The sequence below is a fragment of the Callorhinus ursinus genome, unplaced genomic scaffold (genome assembly GCF_003265705.2).
Source record: "Callorhinus ursinus isolate GAN/ISIS: 27379988/994484 unplaced genomic scaffold, GSC_fseal_2.0 scaffold13, whole genome shotgun sequence".
NCBI lineage: Eukaryota > Metazoa > Chordata > Mammalia > Carnivora > Otariidae > Callorhinus > Callorhinus ursinus.
In genome coordinates this window covers 13684466-13696632 of record NW_027397075.1, presented here as the reverse complement: position 1 = coordinate 13696632, position 12167 = coordinate 13684466, and the positions used below count along the sequence as shown (strand labels likewise).

The following is a 12167-nucleotide window of genomic DNA, read 5'->3' as shown; positions in this document are numbered from 1 at the left end:
CAGCACGCACTCGCGCGCGTCGCAGGGCCCGCCGGGAACCGTAGTACGCCCTGCGGCGTTGTGCGCAGGCGCAGAAGCTACATCGGGAACTGTAGTTTCTTAAGACCCGAAGGAGGGTCAACACCGCTGCCAATCAACTACGAATCCCTTCGGCCAGTGCGAAGAAGGGCGGGTGAGCGGGCCGGAGCGAGCCACGTATTCCACAGGGTTTCCGCTGGGAGGGGGCGGGGCACAGGGCCCAGCGCCACATCGAGGGACGCTAGCGCGCTCCCCGCCCTCCCACTTTCGACCCAGAGCACTCTGGGAGTTGTAGGTCCTGCGTGCCGCGGAACCCGTATGTGGCTTCTGCCGGGGACACGGCCGCCATTTTGTCTCCCCATGTTTGGAATTGATGGTCCGAGTCCAGCGACAGAGCTGCTTTTCTGTGATCATGGGCCCCCTCGGGGTGTGCCTGTCACCGCGTCGCACCCGGCCTTCCGCACCCGGGAGAAGCCCCCGCAGACCCCAAGCGGCAGGCACGCCCCTAACTTAAGAGCCCAGGTTCAGGCCCAGGGCCTGAGGCAAAGGCCACACTAGCTGGCAGATGTGTTTGGCAGCTTCCACGCTGCAAACGGTGCTGAACCGGGCTGGCTGCCCTTGGGGATGATTTTTGTACAAGTTGTGTGGGTAAGGCGGCCGGGCGGCGACGCCATGTTCTCCTGCAGAACCCGGGACGGGCTCAACGTGGCAGGGCAGAAACGTCACAACCACCCTTAATTTTTCACCCCATGCAGAATGTCTCCCATGACCATTTTAATGACTTTTAAGCCGGAGAACTAGCTGTGATGTCTCAAAACAGAGCTGAAAGCAGCTGGGCTCAGAGCCTGCCGCCGGCCAGCCGACCTTGGGCTCGCCCTTGGCGGTGCCAGTCATCTCGGGGTTCTGGCACCTTCCACCGGGACCCAGTGGGCGAAAGTCCCAGAATCCAGCGGCCGTCCTTTGAGTTTGGGGCTCTGTATTGGCTATTACCAAATTTCTTTTTTAATCTGCCGGCTCTCGGGAGCTGGAACTGGAACGCCCGCTGGTTCTTGTGGGAGCACTGACCCGCTGGCCGCGCCCGGGGCCTTGTTGGAACCCTGCCTCCTGGAACCTGGGCACCTGTGGATCCCGCTTCCGTGAGCGGAACCCCTCCGAGTGACCCAGGGGACCCTGTTGAAGCCTAGTCGTTCTGCACCCGAGCTGGTCGTTTCTTAAAACCCACCTTGTCCTGTGAGATCCTATCACCAATGATGATCCTTCCCTGTATTTACCCAGTGTTTTGTGCTGAATTCAGTATGTGAATCAGCACATTTGATTTGATGCTCGTGACAATCTCATGGATGAATGTTCACCCCTTTTTATGGGGAGAACAGCGAATTCCCTTGCATATCCACAGTCCAGTTTTCAGTATCAGGAAAATAAGACTGAACACAACAATCTGCAGGCCTTATTGAAGTGTCAGTTGCTCCAATAAATCCTTCATAGTAAAAAATTCAAAATCGTGCATCCATTGCATTCACTTGTCATGTCTTTTTTGGACGTCTTTAATCTGGAACAGTTCATAATTCTTTGCAATTCATGGCATTGCCATTTTTGGAGAATACAGGCCATTTATTTTGTAGAATGTCGCTCAAGTTGGGTCTGTCTGATGTTTCATCCTGTTTAGACTCAGGTTCCACACTTTGGGCAGGAGAGACCACGGAAGTGATTCTGTGTTCCCTGCATAACACGAAGAGGTACATACTTTCCAGAGTTTGTGTGTTTATGAAGGGTGGTCAGTGTGGTTTCTCTGCTATACAATTAGAGTTACTGTGGCATCATTACTTCTTGGAGAACAGAGCTGGGAAATGGACGGGATGTGTACATCCAAGAGTTTTTTAATTCCAAGCTAATCCTGCAGGGTTCATTCTTTCTTCTCCCACTCAGTATTTGTAACTCCGTTTTCCAACCCCGGGGGTACTTGGTTTCTTTTATTTATGTGCTCAGTTTGCTAGAATTCCAAAAAGTAGCTTCAGAATTTTTCATCTGTATTTGGGGGGGGGGGTAGGGTGAGGCCTACCAATTCCAATTGGAATTAAATATTTGTTTAGAGTTCTTTTTGTCTTTAGGCTGGGGGTATATGCTCTAAATACTAACTTGAGTTACTGCTTTTATTTTTTCTCACCTTTGAGTGTGTTTATGTTATTCTTTTGAAAGAATGCTTTGGTTCATTTGTTTCTGTTTGTATTAAATTTGGGGATTTTTTTCTCCCATCCTTGGAAGATTTTATTTTATCTTTTCAAATATGTAAAACGATAACATAGTTCCAAAAGTCAGGTCTGCACAAAAAGGTCTATTCAGAGAAATGGCTTCTCCCTCATTCCCTCTCTCCGTTCAATTCCTGCCAACTACCTTCTAAAATCAATCTCAGTCCTCTCTGGGTTTTCTTTCCTAGGTTTCTCTATACTCAAGTGAGGAGGCAAATGTTTATTTTCTTAATCCCCTTCTTTTGTACACAAAGGTAGCTCGTTATATATACTCCTTCACACTTCCCCTTTTACACTTAGCAACAGAGCCTGGAAATCATTCCACATCAGTGCACAGAGATATGTGGATGGACACTTCATTCAACCACTCTTCTATGTATGAACATCGAAATTGTTTCCAATATTTTATAATCACCAACCAGGCTGCCAAGAGTAACCAGGTCAAAGGCATTTTCATATTGTTGAGGGTGTACCTTTAAGGTAAACTAGAATTACGATTGCTAAGGCAAATGGTAAAGACAAGTGGGGCGCCTGGGTGGCTCAGTGGGTTGGGCATGCCACTCTTGATTTTGGCTCAGTTCCTGATCTCAGGGTCATGCCCCAGGGCAGGCTCCCCTCAACACACACCAGCAGAGAGTCCGCTTCTCTCCCTGTTCCTCTGCCCACCTCCTGCCCACACACGCAGTCTCTCTCTCTCTCTCTCCCTCCCTCTCTCACTCGGCCAGTGTGAGGAATGGTGGGTGAGTGGACCTGTGTGGTAAAATAAATAAATATATCTTTAAAAAAAAAAAAGGTAAAGACACGTAGATTCCTCCCAGAAGCAAAATATGAGAAGGCCTGCTCTCCCACAGCCTCGCCAACAAAATGGGTTGCTGTACTTTCCAATTTCTGCTAAGCTGATGTGAGAAACGGTATTTTAGTGTAGTGGTAAAATGTACATAACATAAAATATACAATTTTAACCATTAGTGTCCAGTTCAGTAGCTTTAAGTCTATTCACAGTGTTTTGCAGCCATCACCACCATCCGTTTCTAGAACTTTTTCATCATCTGAACTGAAACGCTGTCCCTGTTAACAATAACTCCTTTCTTCCTCCTTCCCCCAGCCCCAGTAACCTCTATTCTATTTTCTGTCCCTATAAATATGCCTGTTCTAGGTACCCCATGCATGGAATCACACAATATTTCTCCTTTTGTGTCTGGCTTATTGCACTTAGCACCATGTTTTCAAGGTTTATCCACGTGGTAGCAGGTGGCTGAATCTCATTCTTTTTCATGGCCGAACGTATTCCATTGAGTGGGTAGACCACACTGTATTCATCCATTCATTCACTGATGGACATTTGGGTTTCCACCTTTGTCTATGTGAATAATGCTGCTATGAATGTTGGTATACAACTTTTTGTGTGCACATATGTTTTTATTTCTCAGATGTGCACCTAGGATTAGGTGACCCAGCAATACCCACTGAAGCTTTTTGAGGCACTACCACACTGTTTTCCACTGGGGCTGCAACATTTCCCATCCCCACTAGCAGTGGACAAGGGAGGGTTCCAATGCTGCACATCCTCGCCAACACTTGTTAATCTGTCTTTTTGATTCCAGCCATGCTAGTGGGTGTGAAGTGCAATGTCATTGTAGCTTTGATTTGCATTTCTCTGAGGACTCAGAGCCTCTTTTCAGGTGCTTTTTGTTCATTTGAATATCTTCCTTGGAGAAATGTCCATTCAAGTCTTTCATTTTTTTAAGTTGGTTTTCTCGGTTTTGTTTTGGTTTGGTTTTTTTGGTTTTTGTTTTGCTATTTAGTTACAAAAATTCATTATATATTATGGGTATTAATTCCGTATCAGATTTCTGATCTGTGATTATTTCCTCCCATGTTGTGGGTTGTTTCTCCTGTTTTGCTAGTATCCTTTCATGCACAAAGGTTTTTAATTTTAATGGAGCCCGATGAGGGAAGACCTGCCACAGGCCGCAGGGACAGTCCCTGTCTGCAGCATTTAGGGCATTGCCTCCTCTGCCGCATGCGGCAGCCTTGTGCAGCACGCCCTGGCCCAGGTCAGTACTGTCCCCTCGCCACTCCTTCCTTCTTGGAATGGACGTTCTCTAAGATTTGGGAGTTTCTACAGCTTTAAAAACAGTAATTTGGGGCACCTGGGTGGCTCAGTAGGTTAAGCATCTGGCTCTTGGTTCCGGTTCAGGTTGTGATTTCGGGGTCCTGGGGTTGAGCCCTGCATGAGTGTCCATGCTCAGCTGGGGAGTCTGCTGGAGGATTCTTTCTCTTCCTTTCCCTCTGCCCCTCCCACTGCTCAAGTGCGCACACGCACACTCTCTCAAATAAATCTTAAAAAAAATTAAAAATTTAAAAATTCAAAAAATCAAAGCAATAACTTTAGGGGCGCCTGGCTAGCTCTGTTGGAAGAGCATGAACCTCTTGATCTCCAGGTGGTGAGTTTGAGTCCCGTGTTGGGTAGAGAGATTACTAAAAAAATAAACTTAAATAAAATGATTGATCTCAGTAACTGACCACTTGGGCCACTTGTCCATCCCCCTGGCCCCCCAGCTGTAAATTCCTGGTCTTACGTTTTAAATTCAGCAATAAGTGAGTTTGTGAAACCCTAGGCCTGCACCCTGGACCCCAACAAAAGCAGAACCCCGGGCCTGTGAGCCTACCCTTCCAAGCTCGGGCTCTCCCCCACCCCAGAGACCTCACTGCGTGGCCCCAGGTGTGTTATATAATTTCCTTGTCCTGAAGTAATAAACTTTTTTTTCCCCCACAGGTTCCTGATGGTTATTGCTGAAGGTCATCTTGCAATCATAATAAGAACCACAAGGGCTGGTCCAGCCACAACGAAGTTGGTAGGATTGCGTGATTGCCCTTGCAATTAACTGAGGGGAATGTCTTCACCTGCAACGTGCTTCCTAACAGCCTAACTCACTCAGGTGGGTAGCACCGTCTGGAAAACTAGCACCACTCGCAGGCAGCTGTTCATGTTGTTTTGTGCTTTTGCACATTGCCTCTGTCCTGTGTTGCCTGCGGAATCAACCCCAAAAGGGCACAGCTGCCGTAATTATCCAATGATCTCCCCAGAGCAGCGTGATCAAGGCCATGTGGTCTACCGAGATGATTAGACCACTAATTATAAAGCCTTAATTGACTATTAATGTGTGTGAGGATGCTCCACATCTCAAGGCCAAGGAGAGCTAAGGAGGGTGGGTTGGATCTCAAGGCTAGTGGCCTTGCCCCAGGGGAGGCTAGGGCTGAAAGAGCAGGGAAGAGATTCTCACTGGTGAGCAGGATGCAAGACATATGCTGGCAACCACAGTCAGTGGGCCATGCCCGGACTCCACATCCTTACCCAGAAGAGTCACATAGCCTTGCAACTGGAAACCAGAGCTGGCACCAGAGGGAAAGTACGACAAAGGCCACAGTCTCTGGGCCACCACCTCACTCACTGCTGTTGTTCTTCATCCCCTGACATGGATCCTATTCCTGCTGTGATATTGCTAAATAATTAACGGACAAGTATAAATGTCCTGAAAAGCTGGTGCCCGCACTTCCTAAGAAGCCTGAGGAGGCGTACCTGCTCCTTGAGCAACGCAAACCCCTAGAAGCTTCTGGGCATTGCTCAGTGCCCTGCATACCAACATGCTAAGACTCGTATACCACTCCAGAGGCCCGGGGCTTTTCCCAAAGGCCCTGCACATGGCACTCGGGGGGAGGCCTACACTAACTCCAGGGAGGTCTCATGGAACACCCTGGAAAGGAAAGCGGCCCCCTGCAAAGAAGGCTTACAGTGACATCATCCAAAAATTTCTGGCGTCCCTGCCACCAAAGGAAAAGCTGACAGGGCTATCAAGGTCTCTAGTGAGAGGGCAGAGGGAAAAGGGGAGGCAAAGCCCCCCAGAGCCACAAATACTCATACCGTCTCTTCACTTGGATATTTATTGCCTGGCGCCATGCCCATACCACGATCACTGCCAAGGCTCACAGGGAACAGCAAACATTAAGATGAGGCCCATCTCCTGTGCACATTTGGCATAGTCCAATGGGCTGATCATTTCTGTGATCATAGTGACCGAAATGACCCTCTATTTCCAATCCTCAAGGGGCCCCATTTGACCCTGAGTCCACAGAATTATTCTTCACAGGGCATTCCCCTTAATTATAGGGTGACATTGCTACATTTTAAATGGGAAAAATTGCACTATGAGGAAATGTTATGTTCCTAGGAATTAAGAGATATATTCATAAGTTTGATAATCTAAAAGATTCTGTGTAGCATTTCACAAGAAATTGCATACTTCTTAGTTTGCACTAGAAATTAATTAATGTATGTCGTTAATAATATATGTCATTTAATTAATATATGTCACTTAAACTATTAGAGGGGCGCCCGGGTGGCTCAGTCATTAAGCGTCTGCCTTCGGCTCAGGTCATGATCCCAGGGTCCTGGGACCGAGCCCCACATCGGGCTCCCTGCTCAGCAGGAGGCCTGCTTCTCCCTCTCCCACTCCCACTGCTTGTGTTCCCTCTCTGGCTGTCTCTGTGTCAAATAAATAAATAAAATCTTTAAAAAAAAATAAACTATTCGAAATAATAAGGAAAAAGAAAGTAATTTTGTCCTATTTTTAAGTAATCTCTACATCCAACGTGGGGCTCAAACTCACAACCCCGAGATCAAGAGTTACAAGCTCCACCGACTGAGCCAGCCAGGTGTCCCCACAGTAATTCTGTCCTAAAGTAAAGCTGATGATTTCAGAATGAGAAAGAGGAAAATAAAGAACAAACTATGCACATAGAAAGTTGAGAAGAGAAAGAGAAATTGGGGGACAGGGGATCTTGCATGGTCAAGTTGGCTAAAAATGGAATGGCTATTATAAGGGTTTTAAAAATAGGCTTGGGGCGCCTGGCTGGCTAAGTCCCCGGAGACTACCACTCTTGATCTCCAGGTTGGGTGTAGAGATTACTTTAAAAAAAAAAAAAAATTTTTTAAGATTTTATTTATTTATTTGAGAGAGAGCATGAGCAGAGAGTGGGAGAAGCAGACTCCCCGCTGAACAGAGAGCCCAGTGCAGGGTTCGATCCCAGGACCCTGAGATCATGACCTGAGCTGAAGGCATACGCTTAACTGACTGAGCCACCCAGGCACCCCCCCATTTTTTTTTCTTTTAAGATTTTATTTATTTATTTAACAGAGAGAGACACAGCGAGAGAGAGGGAACTCAAGCAGAGGGAGTGGGAGAGGGAGAAGCAGACTCCCTGTTGAGCAGAGAGCCCAATGCTGGGTTCGATCCCAGGACCCTGGGACCATGACTGGAGCCGAAGGCAGACACTTAACCTACTGAGCCACCCAGGCACCCCCAAAATTTTTTTAATCTTTAAAAATAGGCTTTAGGGCGCCTGGGTGGCTCAGTTGGTTAAGCGACTGCCTTCGGCTGAGATCATGATCCCAGGGTCCTGAGATCAAGCCCCACATCGGGTTCCCCACTTGGCGGGAAGCCTGCTTGTCCCTCTCCCACTCCCCCTGCTTGTGTTCCCTCTCTTGCTGTGTGTGTCTCTCTCTCTCTCTGTCAAATAAATAAATAAATAAAATCTTAAAAATAAAAAAATAAATAAAAATAGGCTTTAGTAGTGATAGTATACTAATCTAAAACTAAAACTTAGGGGCACCTGGGTGGCTACTTCTGCCCTTCCCACTCCCCCCTTCTCCCCTGCTCATGATCCCTCTCTTGCACTCTCTCACAAATAAATAAATAAAATCGTAAAATAAAAAAATTAAACTAAAACTTAATTCTTTCATCTGCTCAAAGGACAAAATTTTCCTGAACTATTGATCTGCTCCTGAAAAGAGATTATCAGGGTTTTCTTTACCTTTTAAGTAATCTGCCTAGAAAACCAAGATCCTGTGTTTTATCAAAATAATTTCCTGTGCTTCCTGTTATCTGTATCATCAAGTCTTTGATTACTTGAGTATACTGGGTCTTCTCCATATTAAAAGACCTAGGTTTTGCTCAGATCTATGTCACCTATATTTGCCTTTGAAATCTTGTTACTTTGGTTAAAGGGTAAGTATTGTTTCATAATTATTTGTGATCCTATTTAGTCAAGTGCCCAAAACCTTTTGATATTTTTGACAAACTTCCCAAAATCAGATTCTTTTTTTATTTCTTTTTTTTTTTAAGATTTTACTTATTTTAGAGAGAGAAAGAGAGCACAAGTGGGAGAGGCAGAGGGAGAGAGAGAGAGAATCTTAAGCAGACTCCACGCTGAGTGTGGAGCCCAACACAGGGGTCTGTCTCAGGACTCTGAGACTACGACCTGACCTGAGATCAAGTCAGATGCTTAACCAACTGCACCCAGGCACCCCCCGAAATAAAATTCTAAATGAAGTCTTTTGACCTGGAAATAATTTGGGGATTTTTCTTTTTCTTTTTTTTTAAAGATTTCATCCATTTGACAGAGAGAGACACAGCGAGAGAGGGAACACAAGCAGGGGGAGTGGGAGAGGGAGAAGCAGGCCTCCCTCAGAGCAGGGAGCCCAATGCGGGGCTCGATCCCAGGACCCTGGGATCATGACCTGAGCCGAAGGCAGACGCTTAACAACTGAGCCACCCAGGCGCCCCGTGATTTTTCAAGAATGCTTATGGAACATCTCGAAAGATTTATTTTCTGTCCTTGTAAGAAGGGAGACATTAAACTACTTAGTCTTATTTGATATGTGACATTACATGGGAAGTATTTCAAATAAGAAATAGTGCTGTAAGTTCTTTATTAATATTCTTTTTTTTTTTAGATTTTATTTATTTATTTGACAGAGAGCGACACAGCGAGAGAGGGAACACAAGCAGGGAGAGTGAGAGAGGGAGAAGCAGGCTTCCTGCGGAGCAGGGAGCCCAATGCAGGGCTTGATCCCGGGACTCTGGGATCGTGACCTGAGCCGAAGGCAGACACTTAACGACTGAGCCACCCAGGAACCACTCTTTATTAATATTCTAATATAGATATGTTATTAATATAAGTGTTCCAGAAATTATATGAAACTCCTAAAAGTCTGATATATAATATTATCAGTCATTATTCCAGTTATCATCTTAAAATGTGTCACCAAAATAGTCAAATTTCCTTGTCAATTGCCTTGTAACAAACTCTCATCAGATCTTTAACCGTGGCCATTTTTAAGTCTTTTGTCATATACAGACAGTTATTGTAGGACTCTGATGCTTTTGCAAAACTGTTTCATCTTCAGAAAAATTCCTGGAAAGGACTGATAGACACTCTAGAATATGGGTTTCTGATAATTCCGATCACATCACTCAACTGCGAAAGAATTTACACAACTCTAAAGAAAACCTGGATTCATAAAACTGTCAACAAAAGATCAAGATCAACAAGAATTAATTTCAGGGGAATGACAGAACTGATAGGGATGATTATAAATTTTTATGGCTTTTGTTTGAAACATTGCTGGTTCTTTAATCTTTTGTTTTTCAGATTTAAGGAAACTTTCTCTTACACCAGCTATGACCTATAGCAATTTGTAAAATCTACCTTTGTAAACAAAGATGAAACAATTACTTTTTCTCCCTACCTGATCCCCCCAGAATTTGGAAACTCCAAGTATTCTTATATTTTCATAGCAACATATTCATTTGTATAAGTTCAATAAGAATCTGTTCCCTTTGTAACAGGACACTATTGGAAACACTGGTCATATTACCAAAGTTTTGACTGGAATGTCGTATTTGAGAAAGATGTGAGTATGTGAGTAGACTCAGATATGACCAGACAGCTTTAAGGAAGTAAGGTTGGCCTTACAGAGCCAATAAAGCCAAAAAATCAGCCTGATAACCTTGCTAATGGGGTTCCCAGCAGCCTTATCATGTGAGTAAGGAAGGTCGCCTCCTGACAGACCCAGGAACCTCAAGAAGAGAGGAATTCACCGAAATCTAAAGGTATTCCAGGTGAAGTCTGACAGGAAGTTCTTGGCTTGGCTTCTTAGCCTGAAAGGCTTTTCCAAGTTCAATGTGAGATTCCTTATGAAAGGTTCCAGCAAACCCGACTTAAAAGAGCCTCAGTGGTCAGTCACTCTTCTTGCTGCATGTAGGTAAATAATCAAGGCAAGTTTATGGAAACTAGACTGAATTCGAAAACAAAACGGTCTTGCTATGGTTATCTTTGATAAAATCGGGGTGATTGTGGAGGGAACAGTCATGTTTCAGTTAATACGCCTTTACGGATCTCTTCTAATGCTGGTAATGATCTTTGGGGGTTTGTCTTCACCTAGACTAGATCCTCAATTCTTCCACTGTCCTCCAATATTTGGCTGCAACCCTCCAAATTTTTAGCATTTCCAGTTTTTCTCCCGCCCTCTGACTTGGAATCCTTGAGAACTAAAACTGTCCTTTTCCCCAGCCACGCAAGCTAATGGGGGACAGCTTGATCCAGACTTCAGAGAAACCACAACAGCTCACGTATGGACAGTGTTCACGCCTGTTGCCTGTGGGCCCCTCAGAAGGATCACCAGAGACATTCAAACTGCAAACCAGGAAAATCTGCCAGATTGCCGCTGCCTGCCCTCCCTCCTTGTGAAGACATTTCGAGCCCGAGTTGTGAAGACCTAGAAGTCTCCTCCACTGGCTGCCCTCAGAGCTCAGTCTGCACCAGACATTCATCTTTGTGGTACTGTGTCACATCATCGCAAGAAGTAGGCTGAGTATAGTACAATGAGGTATTCTAAGAGAGAGGCCACATTCACATAACTCTTTTTTAAAAAATATTTTATTTATTTATTTGAGAGAGAGTGAGCACAAGCATCAGTGGGGGAGGGGCAGAGGGAGAGGGAGAAGCAGACTTCCCCATGAGCAGGGGGCCGGATTCAGGATCCCAGGGATCACAACCTGAACCAAAGGCAGCCACTTAACTGCTGAGCCACCCAGGCGTCCCTCACATAACTTCTATCATGGTTTATTGTTATTATGTTATGTATAATTTATATATTATAATACAGTATATTAGTACTGTGGCTCTAACTGTTCTATAATTGTTCTATTTTATTATTACTTCCTGTTAATCTCTTTGCCTGATTTATAGATTAAATCTTGTCCGAGGTATATACGTATAGGAAAAGCATAGTATATGCAGGGCTCGGTACTATCTACAGTTTCAGGCATCCACTAGAGGCCTTGGAGTGTGTCCCTGTGGATAAGTGGGTGGGGGGACTACTGTAGGTTTAACTTGGGGAGTCCACCTGCATCACCACCTCCTGAAATGAGACACAACCTTTAATTGAACTGACCTTTTCTCAGGACTCAGACTGGTTCGATGAGATATGGAACAATTTACCAGCTCAGGACAGGTTCAAACCTGTTCACATGGTGTAGAGGCCGCTTTCAGGCAACCAGCTTGAGCAATGGAGTCCTGAATAAGGCCCACAGTGACCCCCACTTCCCTGACTGACTGCAAACAGGTCCATTAGGCAGCCTTCAAAATACCCGTAAGCCCTAGCTGACCAATGGGCTGCTTACTCCCAGACACAGGTACCCCCAAAAGGAAAATTCCATATGTTCCCATACCTCCTCACCTTCCCCTTTATCTACAGCCCCCACCACAGACAGCCTTTCTTCTGCTGTCCTGCCCTCCGCTGCTCCGCTGTGGTTTATTCTATCAACTTCTATCTCCGTTCTGCATCGGGTGAATCCTTTACCGCCTGAGTGGCCCCCCCCCCGCCTGGGTCACCCCACACACTAAATGGCCCAAGATGTTAAAATATCTGGTGGTATTACCCATATCCCTGCACAGATCGCCTGAGCTGGCCCCCCACTTCAAGTTTGGGACGATGGCTACAGACTACATTCCAGACTCCTGCCTGTGTAATTTTTATACGATTTGCTCCCATAATGT

The 12167-nt window shown here is 45.5% G+C and overlaps 1 long non-coding RNA gene across 1 annotated transcript; it reads left to right on the top strand.

The window, feature by feature from the left end:
• Positions 1 to 80: 80 nt before the first annotated feature.
• On the top strand, positions 81 to 11330 carry LOC112828387 (uncharacterized). The gene is made up of 3 exons (XR_003209503.2): positions 81 to 172; positions 5044 to 5206; positions 10680 to 11330. It is a non-coding gene; the product is annotated as an uncharacterized lncRNA (long non-coding RNA).
• The last annotated feature ends 837 nt before the right edge of the window (positions 11331 to 12167 follow it).